This window comes from Cryptotermes secundus, unplaced genomic scaffold (assembly GCF_002891405.2).
Source record: "Cryptotermes secundus unplaced genomic scaffold, Csec_1.0 scaffold373, whole genome shotgun sequence".
Classification (NCBI taxonomy): domain Eukaryota; kingdom Metazoa; phylum Arthropoda; class Insecta; order Blattodea; family Kalotermitidae; genus Cryptotermes; species Cryptotermes secundus.
This window is the reverse complement of record NW_019720165.1, coordinates 586,734-598,798: the sequence shown is the minus strand read 5'-3', so window position 1 is coordinate 598,798 and position 12,065 is coordinate 586,734. Positions and strand designations below refer to the sequence as shown.

Below are 12,065 nucleotides of genomic sequence, written 5' to 3'. Positions count from 1 at the left end.
ACGAAAGTAGAAAATGAAGGATTTAAAAGAAAAATTAAATAAAGACAGTAAACTGTATATTTCTCAGTAACAACGTAATGCACACAGCATGAATTTTTGAGTTGTGAAGATCATAAAGGGCTTCAGGTTACAAGCTATCAGCTCCTCGTCTTAAAAATTTGTCACTTTTCTTCATTTTACACATGGCTTCAGATTTGGAGCTCTTGCGAACACGGTAATAAACTTTGGAGTTTGGTAAAGGGCTCCTGAATTAATTATGCAAATATTACCTTCATGGGAAGGACCATGCCCTGTGAGTTAGTGAATTTTTGCTGTACATAAGAACTCTACAGAACTTCAGATACAAGGAAATACCACCGTTTCATGTTTCTTGACTATATAGTTAAACCAAAATGGCAACAGATGTAATATTTTATCATACATAGGACTTTTCGTAAACGTCGAAAATTTTGACACTTGCCACTTGTGGAGTTAAGTCGATAACATAAGTTCTCCCACGTAAGAAACATATTTATGGAAGGAACGGAAATTTTTTCCTGCAGAACTCATTAAACCTGTTTTGCTACTACACAATCCAATCCTAAGAATCTTGTATTGTTAATGTATTGTCACATGTACGTATTAGTTACTATAGACGAGGTTTGAATTGGTGAATAGATTTATTGACCACTCACAGGTCATAGTTACAAATAACCATCACACTATTTCTGATTTCCACACTAAGCATTCTCATGTGTATTTTCACTAATCTTTACTTCGTAACTACTCTCACCAATGGTTAGTCTTCTGCAGTGTTTTCACTACACATTTCCTGGTAACGAATTCTTCCAATGGAGATTCTTCAGCTTTCATTGCCCGCTAGTTCACACTCCCCAACTGCACCCTCAACTGCACTGCGCTCACTCGCTGAACAGAACACTATCGGTAGAGTCACATAGCCTCGGAGCGCACCCATAGAGAATGTCACCTTCTCTATTGTTGCGTGTTTGCATTACCTAGCAACAGCCGTTTCTCTGTCTCCACAGTTCTTGTTTGAGCAAGTATGCCACAATATAATTTAGGTAAGTAAGTAAAATTAAAGTAAAGCTATCCCTGTACCAGGCCGTAAAGACCCATAGGGTTGTGAGAGGTTGAGGATCCCACACTATGTAGACAATGGGCTCAAAGATGACGGTAAGGTTGTCAGCCGTACGCGCCGGCCGCGCTTTACTCCTCAGGAAAATTATTTAATTAATTCCTGGTACTCAGTTCTGTTAGAGGCTGAGTAAACCCCAGCGCTTAGTGCGGCTGGAAGGATTAGGTCAACTGAAAAAGAGATCCATGTAAGCTTGTAGACTAATCCGCTAACAGAATGTAATTTATCTCATGGCTTGGCTTGCGTACGCATTTCATCTTACAATCGAAAGATTATTATTATTTGGAATATATTAAGTAGTGCATTTAAATGCAGTATTCTCTAGGTTAAATTTGTCGGACATAAACTCTAGGTTTCATACAATTTCCATATTCATAATCTTTTATTTTTAAACAAAATATTACACACAACTAGCAGGTGTGTTTCCGATCGTATCCGTGCGAAGTATCGCGCTCATAGACCCAGTGGTTTACTGGTTATCACCATCAGACTGAAAGATAAATCTATTTTGTAGATTTCAAGCTGCCACCATGTCTTTGTTTCACATTTTAGAAACAGAGTTCTAGCGATCAATATCGCACATGAAAGATTTGAGGTTTTCACGGCGGTGACTATGAAGAAAGCAGTCTTCTGGGATTTGGCACCGTGTATACTGCTTGTACCGGTTCTCACGGTTTCTTCGCCTGCGGATTTCTTATATTTTTCCTTCTATCCTGAAGATGGAGGCGATACGTTCCTCCGAAACGTCGGTTAACACCACATATACACGGTGCCAAATCCCAGACGACTGCTTTCTTCAATATCACACATGTTCCGACTTTTAGTTAACATGCATCCTTCAAAACGCCTGTACCAATTGGCGCTAGTGCTGTTTTCAAACCTAAAGTTCGTGCACCCACCATACTGTTATTACCGATCGTATGAAATTAAAAAGTACTTAGGTTTCAGTGACTTCCAATGGCATAACATTCATACGATATGTTGTGAAATTCAGTCGACTGGTTCAGGAATTCAAGGATGGACCCTAAGGCAGCATGTTTATATCTTGCGTCAACTTTCTTACCGTAAGGAAAGGAAATAGGTTTAAAAAAAAAGAGAGTTGGGGGGCCTCTAATGAGATAGTATCTAGACGAAATGTCATGAAAATAGGCAGAATATTTCAAAAGTTTCAAGATGAGACATCCAGGCAGACAGCATGGTGATTATCTAAAGCCCAATTAATTTTCTTAGTGCAAGGAAGATCGACTAAAAATTGAAATAATATTAAAGTAGATAAGAGAAGTTATCCGACCTAAAGAGACCAGTGGCTGCCACGGGCTGGGAGCTGCTTGCAGTAGCGCCACGTAGGACAGCTGGCACGTGCGGCGGGCGCGCCGTTGCATCTCGACAGGCGTGCTCCATGTCCATCGATCATAATCCCCGCTACAGTGGCGGAAGAAAGTGACCACTAGATCAGTGGGCTACGCGGAAGTTACGAAGCCAGTTAAGCTTTCCGTGCTACGAACGAGCTATCTTGCCTGAAATTTGATGTTTACCTTAAATACATTTTGTCTGCCAGAGGTTTGAGGTTTTCAAGGCAGTGAAGTCCCGTATTGTGGTCTTCTGCATCGTGGTAACGTGTAGTCTGATAGATGGATATCGTTTCGGAGGAGAATGCTGCCTCCATCCTCAGAAGGGAACCTCTTGAATTTTTGTCGGAACGAACTCTCACCCAAATCAAACCTCTGTTGTGAATCTTGACATATAAAAGTTGCTGTTTCAGCTTATTTACCTTATGTTTAAGAAATAAGGAAGAAGTTTATGAGCTCACCTTACTGTGGAGCCAGAAGAGAAGGCCGTTGTTAGGCAACGGCTCGGTAAACAGGTACCCGCGGAAACTAATACAATCGCAACAATAGAAGAGCTGTTGGATGCTGTGTTTTATATGCGGTACGTGCCGTGTCAAAATGTTGATGGAAGGAAGTACTGGACGTCAAGCAGCGAGGGGAAACAAAAAATTCGCAATAAGAATTTGGATGGATAAATACAACCTAAGTAACCGAAGTGATAGGAGAATTACGGAGCACAACCATGAAGCGAGCATGCGCTGTGGGTCGGATCTACTTGACCGGGTGATAATTTGACTGTTCTGCCCGAGTCTTCGCTCTTACACTGGCGCATTAGGATTAGAATTAGATAAACAGGTTACATGTATTAGAAATGTATCAGGATATATAGTTTCGACAATGCAAGTCAGTCAATTGCAAACTTATGGAATGAGAGCAAAAATGAGGGCTGTAGCGCCAATGGAAAAAAAAATATATCGATTTTGGTACGTTGTTTTAGTTGAAGTTGTTTTGCAGTCTGTTCTGCAAGTGATACATATTTTGAGTTACGTTTTCATATTACATTATTAGTTTTATATTGGATTTCCTATTTGAATACTTTTTTCTCCCTTGGCACTACAGCCCCAGTGGGCCTAGGCCTACCTCCATGAACTTCTCCGTTCACTTCGGTTTTTCTAGATCTTACACGTTCGGTAGGACTCCTTGGGCGGGTGATCAGCTCGTCGCAAGGCCTCTACCTGTACACAAAAACAGAAAAACGCACACACACAAACTAAACATCCATGCCCTGAGTGGGAGTCGAACCCACGATCCAGGTTTTCAAGCGAGCGAAGACAGTACATGCCTTAGACAGCTCGGCTACCGTGACCAGCACAGCATGCTATATAATTACATACAATTCTCTTAAGTTGACTGGATAAGCAAGAAAATAAAACTAAACACAGCTTTGTTTAAATTTGATAGTTTTTGTTATGCTTGTGAATCAGGCACGAGTCTCGGCTTCTCCACCCCTCGCGTCTGCGCACAGCTATTTCCTGCGACGGTTAACGAGTCCATGGTTGGTAGGAGGGCCAGGAGGAATGGCTCGTCCATTCTGTATTATTTTCCTCCTTCCTGTAAACGTGATGGTACTTAGACTGGATTTTAGTTCGTCTGTAATCTTGTCTAGACTCGCAGACCGATGGAAGAGAGGGGAAGGGAAATTGTGTTAAGGTGAGGGCTGTGTCAACATAATCGGGAAAATGTCACTTACAAAGCAAAATAAACTCCGTGGCTTCAGCCCGCAAGCGAACTATACCGACCGAGCGACCGCCGCTTGTCGGCGAAGTTAGTACCAACTTTAGCGGATAGAGGGTGTCACATGGTCAGCGCAACGAATCCCCACGGCCGTTAATTCCAGTTTCTAGACCGAAAATGCCTCTTACATAATGCTTTATTGAGGTTGATTCTCATGATATAGGTAAGGTAAGGGAAAGTTGTCCCTATGCTGAATTAATTAAGCAGCACGCCATGAATAACCATGGGTGAATGGAGGTATAGCTCCACCATTACTGATCTTGTCTCACTTGTCAGAATGTAGACTATATGCAATTCATGGGAGAAAAGTGTAATAAAATTTTATCAGTCCAGCCGAACTGTTTAGTTCTGCATACTTATCTGATGTTTATCTATTGCAGGTAGAAAATTGTTTTTACACATATATGCTCACACTACAGTAAGTCAGAGAGTGTTTGCTTTTGTATTTCGTTAGAGATATTCCAAATCGCAGTTCTGGACCTACAAGTAGGCAAGTATTGGGAAAATATTAAAACGGATGTTAAAAAAATATTAACTGAAGCTTTTAACTGGATTTTTAAGTTTTTTTCTCTTAGTGGGGGATGGAGTCCAACTAGGTCCACTCGGCACGGCGGCCACTGATTGGTCTATTGTACTAGCCCTGGGTGATTATGATGATGGAGAATTTGGTGGGATGAAGATTGGCAGGGGAAACCTAAGTACTCGGAGAAAATCCACCCCAGCGCCTCTTTGTCCACCACAAATCCCACTTGACCAGACCCGGGATCGAACCCGGGCCGTCGCGATGGGAAACCAGCGACTAACCGCTTGAGAATGGATTTTTAAGTTACTTAAGTTTTGACTTTTCATGGCGATGAAAATTCATATTATCGTCTTATGAAGTAAGACACCGTATATTTGGTAGGTGATAGCAACGTTTAAGAGGAACTTAATTGTCTCCAACTTCAGGCTAGAAAACAGATGTGATATTCTCCTCCGAAATACTGATGCCTTACTACCAGACTACATGAGGTCATGATCCAGAAATCCACAATATGAATTGTCTTTACTTAGAATTGTGACCAATGAAAAAAATATTTGTATGATTTCATAAAATCTAATTAACTACGAGCATGTTCAGAGGTGGCCCGCACTGAGGAGCTAGAAATATAAAACCAAAGTCTGACAGCACACGAAGACTGAACATGCGGTCATATCTTACTACGATTTGTATATTTCTTTTTCCCAGTGTAGAATGTGATTCATTTAAAATTATAGACATGCTTTGAACTCGGAAGGGTTCATGGTCACCATATTGCGCAAATGAATTAACTATTGCCCAATTTGTACGTTTATTCTGCATAAATATAAATCTTATGGCAGCTGAGTACATCTTCATTTAAATCATTTTCCATATTTTTGGAGAGTTGTTTTCCCTGACACAGAAAAGGGATCTCGCGTGCGCATTTGGTGCGATCTTCACAAAAAAACAGTTGAATTTCTGGAAACGCCAACAACGTGATTAGAGTGGGGGATATGAAACAGAAGGAAGTTCGAGATCATAATTCCATTGCACTTGTATTCACGAGGTACATGGTTCGAGGCCTGGCCCTTCTACCGCCCATATTCACTGATACTATTTTAGTTTCTTCAGGCGAATGCCGGGTTCTTAAATTACCCAATTCCTTCATAATTTTTATCCTTTTGATGCTCTTTGGTGTTTGCCATGTCAGATGTCATCGTTTGGGAGCCGGGATAGCTCAGTCGGTATAACGGAGGGCTGTGATCTCCGGCAGGAGATGTAGACTTTTGTTTTCTCCCCAGCGTCCAGAAAGTTTGTTGTCTCATCCATCTTCCTATCCAGTTCGTGGGCGTAAAGCAGCCGAGGCTTGAAGCTGGCCACTCACCTTTATCTAATGCCGAAGTTAAGAATGAAGTGATACCGCCACTCCTCCATACGTCTTCATGGCGTGGTGCTTAATTAATTAAATACAGGGAAGTTTTCACTCTTTATACCATCGTTTAGTCATTTAATTATCACCTTAAGCGCTATAGACTGTAAAAAGCATATTGATAAATCACCGGTACCTTCAAATTTCCTATTTTAGGAGCTGCGGTAACGTAGTCGGCATAGCGACTGGATACTGGCTGGAGGACTGAGGGGTCGTAGTTCGAGTCCCAGTAGGGTCAAGAATTTTCTCTTCTCCGAATCGTCCAGACCGGCTCTGGGGTCCACCCAACTTCCTATTCAAGGGGTACCGGTGGTTCTTTCCCAAGGTTAAAACGGCCTCTCACCTCCACCTAGTGCAGAGGTCAAGAAAATGTGGCTCTATACATCTATTTCCCTATACGTCTTCATGGCATAGTGCTTACTTAGTTAAGCACAGGGACAACTTCACTTTTACATTCCTTCTCTAGCCGGTTTCCTATCTTGGGAAAAATAAAAAGAGGATTATGAGATTACCTTCTCTGTGTGCCTTTATGTCCACCTCTGAAGTTGCTAGACAACGGCTCGGTAAACACGTTTCCCCGGCAATGAATGCAAACTCAACAATAGAATTGCTGGACACGGTATGTGGTCCGTGTCGTATGAGATATTCAGTATGTAGTGAGCAGAAAGTATCAGATTATTACACAGTAATATATGATCATGAGTCCCGAGGAACTGTACTGTCGAGGGCCAGCAGCAATTTAGCAGTCAGTAGCATATTAGTTTTTCAGAATTCTTTCCTTTTCTTCGGATTATAATTATTCTTTGTTTTAACACAACATAAAGGCTGAAGCTGCTCGAACACCATCAGATAATCCATTTATCAATAATACAAAGAAGACGTTTTAGTTCCTTCCGACAAGTACATAGAGTGTGGATGAGCCGACGTAGTCCCAATAACGAAAGTATCATTAAGTAAGCCACGACTAAAGGAGGAAGGCATGAGGCATGCGACACGTGCAGTAAACACGGAGAGATAGTTGTCCCTGTGCTTACATAATTCAGCACCACGCCAAGCAGACGTATCGGGGAATGGATCTCACTGCCGCTCTAGATGGAAATGAGTGGTCAGCTTCACGCCCATGCGCCTTACCTCTAGAGTAAGAGCCCCGAGAACCCATTGGACAGAATCTGATTTATCCCCAGAGCCACTTTGGACGCTGTGGAGAGAAGGAAATACCCTGCCTTTGCCGAGAATCAAACCCCGGCTTCCAGCCTGTAGACAGTCGCTATACCGAATTATCCTTGATACAAATTTATAGCTGGAAAATCTGAAAGGAAGGCGCACCATTTGGGAGAACAGGTGTAGCTGGGAGAATAATAATAATATTAAAAAAGTTAATAAAAAATATGGACGGAGGACGTGGGGTGGATTTTTGTGGTTAAGGGTAGGGCCCAGTGGCTGGCTGCTCTGAGCGGCAATGAACTTTCACGGTACGTAAATGTTGAGAATTTGAGTCATTTCTACCTGACCAAGAAGTGCTGTAGTCCTTGGAGTTATTTTTGAGCGTTTTAATCTAGTCAGTTGACATGAGGTTTACTATGTTTCATTCGGGAAGACTGTGTAATGAAGGCAAGCAGGTGCCACTCAAACAGGTCTCTTGTTTACTGCCAGGCGGGGATATTCTTGTAAGCTTGGTTAACGAGATATCTTTATTTCTAAAGGAAAACAACAGACATATACAATTAAAGTAAGACACGTCCAGTAGTTTAATTTCAAATTTCTTTTGCCATTAGAACAATAAAGTGTTATGACAAATTTTGTTCATAATTTAGTAAGTCCTGTCCCAGCTCAAGCGGTTAGTCGCTGGCTTCCCACTGCGGGGGCCCGGGTTCTATCCCGGGTCTGGTCAAGTGGGATTTGTGGTTGAAGAAGTGGAGTTGGTGCAGGTTTTCTCCGAGTACTACGGTTTCCCCTGTCAATCTTCATTTCATCACTTGCTCCACAATCACCCTCACCTATCATCTGGGTCTGGTACAATAGGCCAGAAGTGGCCGCAGTGCAAGGGACTTAGTCCCACCCCACTAGCAGCAAATAAAGTCCTGTGCCTCCACCCATCTCTCAAGCGTTGCGTTGTCAGTGTTTATACAGACATAATGACGTAAGATTAACTATTCTGTATAGATATGGATCTAACGTTCTCTGTTTAGGGGTACTAGGAAGTAAGGGTTCTATCCCATGACCTCCCCCCCCCCGTTTGTCGACACTGTGACTGAAGAGTTAGTAAACTAAATTACAATTGTTGGGTTATGTAGAGGGAGGTCAGAAGTGTCTCCTTGTCTATGACAAGTGCGTGACACGCAAAGCAGCTTAATTCTAACCTCTGTCGCTACTTTCCTGTTCTAAGTGATCTGATGAAGTGATTACTGTACAGGAATCACTAGCCTCAACCGCTTCTGCTTTAAACATGTTAAGTTAATAGTAAAGGAGTGAAGTTAGGCGCCGTCTTGGATGTCGCGAATTTATTGAACACACGCTCTCACACTCACACAATTCGCAATTACAATTACTGCCATCGGCAGTATCACAATTACATCCACTGCCCTTGGCGACTGCTAGACTTCTGCTGCACTCGGCGAGTTCATGATCCGCACTGTGTCACTCCTAATCATACACTCTCTCTCACATACTGCTCAGCCGGCTTTTTATACCGTTCCCTGTTGCCTCGTGTTACCAGCGGTGTCCCATTGTTACGTCACAGTGGGAAGTGCTGTTACGTCACCGCGGGGAGGGGGGTCGGAGTGTTGACTGGCCTGTTACCGTAGCAGCGGGCATTGCTCCGATGCTGTTACGTCACCGCGGGGTAGGAAGGTGTCCTGCATAGCGCAAATACGTCACCATATGCATAACAGTATTAATGATATTGTTTCTTTGAATGTCCATAACTCTATGCAGAGCAAATGAGCCGCAGAAACAGCTGTTTCTAAGTAGTACACGCACGCAACAATATAACAATGGGGTTATGCAAACCGTTTCCAGGCAACGGCTCGGTAAACACGTTCCAACACGCAACAGTATAGGAAGCTTCGTTTTCTATGTGATCTGCGCCACGCAACAGTACAGTGCTCTTTTCTGTGCGTGGGCCGTGCCGAGAGGATGTAATATTCAGCGTAGTTCAGTTACGAGTGAATTGTCGGTGGGACATAACCACAGGAATTTCTTAGTTGAAGTACAATTGGAAGTCGGCTGTGAAGGCTTAATGTGTGATTGGAAGATTTAGTCGCAGGGAGTCCAGGAGAGTAGGTGAGAGTAAAGGGACGAGAATGGAGCATGTCTTATTGAATTGTGAAGAAGTGTTCAGTAAACTCAATCACCAAATCTAGAACCAATTACTAACAGTCACGGAACCCTCATACGTGAGAATACAACCCTGATAATATTATAAAGAAATGTAAGCTGATATCTTTATGCCCGTCGTTCACTAAATTGTTTGAATTTTTTGACGGATTATCATAAAAATTGTCATGAAGTTTATGTCACTACACCTCATATTTATTATTTTTAATTTCTTCCCATCAAGAAATACCAAACTGGCGGCCTTGTGAATATCTGAGTTGGTGTGATGGTATTGTAAAAATCTTCAAAAATATGAAAATTTATTAATCTAATTTTTGTGATGAATGTAAATCAAAAACGTTGTAAACGCTCAAGACCTACATTTGACTATTGATTTGCTGGTTATGCCTATTTAACCACTGGAGCTAGGAATTTTCATTTTGTATAACTCATATATATGCCTATAATTTCACTGTGAAATGCTGGATATACGCATATAAGTATGTTTACGATTATAAAGATGGCGACCGTGTGAAACATCTAGTCTGCATCTTTATACTATGATGTAGTTGGCACCTACACTACTGCATTAATGTGGAGTATTCGCTCCATGAAAGAACCGTCGAGTCAGAGAATTAGCCGTTGCTAAGTAAAATGCGAATGCCAAAATAGAACAACGGGGTTATATTACCTGTTTCTAGGCAGTGGCTCGGTAAACACACTTCCCCGTAGGCGATGACGTCACACAATAGTGGGTAGAAGTCACGTGACGCGTTTTTATATATGTCCAGCTGGCGCGCCAATGGACTGGTTGGATAGCGACCACGTGACGTATTTTCTATAGGTCCGCACCAAAGGTTTGTAGTAGCGCGTGTGCAACGTTGAACTGAAAGTGTGTTAAATAGCAGTGACGTTATAATTGAGAGTGATTAAGAGAACTTTTAACCGAAGTGACATTAAATCCAATCATCCGATATTGAACCCGTTATTTTAGTCATGCGTACCACCCTACACGTGACAATAATTGTTATTGCAGTTTTAATTGCGGGGCACGCGGTAGCGTAGTTGGTTGAGGCACTATGCTATAAGCGGGAAGGTCGCGGGATGGAATCCCGATGAGATGTTTTTTTTTTCAATTTACCTAATACTTCCAGCCGCACCATGGCCCTAGTGTTCGACTCAGCCTCTAACAAAAATGAGTACCAGGAATATTCTTGGGTTCAAAGGGCGACCGGCGAGTAGGGCTGACAACCTTGCCGCCATCTATGAGCCGATTGTCTAGAAAATGTGAGGTCCTCAACATCTCACAACCCTATGGACCTCCACAGCCTGTTACAGGGATATCTTTACTCGACTTTTTTTTTATTGTAATTGTATTTGCATTGCATTCATGTTATGTAGTGTGTCCTTTATCGTTTGTGTAGTTTTGTGTGCTGTGTTTTGTTTGAGCTTGGTGTGTTATTTTGTGTGACGTGTGTTATTTGTGTGTTGTGTCTTATTGTAGTACCACTGCCACCGGCTAAGAACCCATTTCCAGTTTAAATAATAATAATAATAATAATTGAAGTGCTGTTAGTTGAATATTCGCTGTAATCAGTAACAGAGACAGACGTTCTAATTAACGAACTGCGCAAAATAAAAATAGTTAAAGCAAATCTTGCACAGAAAAAGGCAGGAACATTGCCCCGACCATGTCATAAGGAGGCGCTGTGGGAGGGGGCGACAGCCTGTCTGGAGAATGATGGTAATGCTGCATGAAGCTGTTCTCTTTCTGTGCATGTTCAGACGTCTGCACAGACTAGTGTGGGGGAAAACTAAGATCTCTTCAATTATTGACTCATCGGACATTATCCATCATCCTATTTTTTTATTTAGTAGTGTTTTAAATTTTTTGTCTTTACCCCTGCGGATAATTTATGCTGTGTCTGATATACATATCCTAAGTTATATCCGGAGATATGGGCTGGTTACATCGATTGGGCCCAAATGAGTAAGCCTTACACCTGACGACAGACTCCAGTGTCCGAAACGTCGTTTTAAGTAAAAACAGGACGATGGATAATGTTCGAATTATTATGAATTTGTTTTGTTTCAATCTGGTCCGTCACACTAACAATTACAAAGGCAAAAAAATACCGTCTAATATGACTATTTAAGTTTTATCACTTGAGGATTTATCTCCCTTACATGTTTCGATCCTTATGGATCATCCTCAGAGGGTATCAATACTTTCGGAAACTACTATTACAATAGATGTTAATTTTATAGATGCAAGTATACATTTGATGTCTGAAATGCACAATATACGCAATGTTCAACCTTCCACGTTCACAGCGGCCTACATCTATTGTAATAGTAATTTCAGAAAGTATTGATACCCTCTGAGGATGATCCATAAGGATCGAAACATGTAAGGGAGATTAATCCTCAAGTGATAAAACTTAAATAGTCACATTAGACGGTATTATTTTTGACTTTATGTTCGAATTATTAGATTTTAAGAATTTTGGTTCCATATTTTGGGCTCGTGAGACAAAGATGATCAGAATTCATTGTAGGCCC

General features: G+C 41.7%; 2 protein-coding genes across 3 annotated transcripts in view; one reads left to right on the top strand and one right to left on the bottom strand.

Moving 5' to 3' along the window:
* LOC111867280 (protein abrupt) overlaps window positions 1–12,065 on the top strand; it is a 460,728-nt gene that overhangs the window by 226,665 nt on the left and 221,998 nt on the right. The window lies entirely within an intron of this gene.
* Window positions 1–12,065, bottom strand: part of LOC111867257 (voltage-dependent L-type calcium channel subunit beta-1) — a 368,762-nt gene that overhangs the window by 218,352 nt on the left and 138,345 nt on the right. The gene's annotated exons all lie outside the window — the stretch shown is intronic.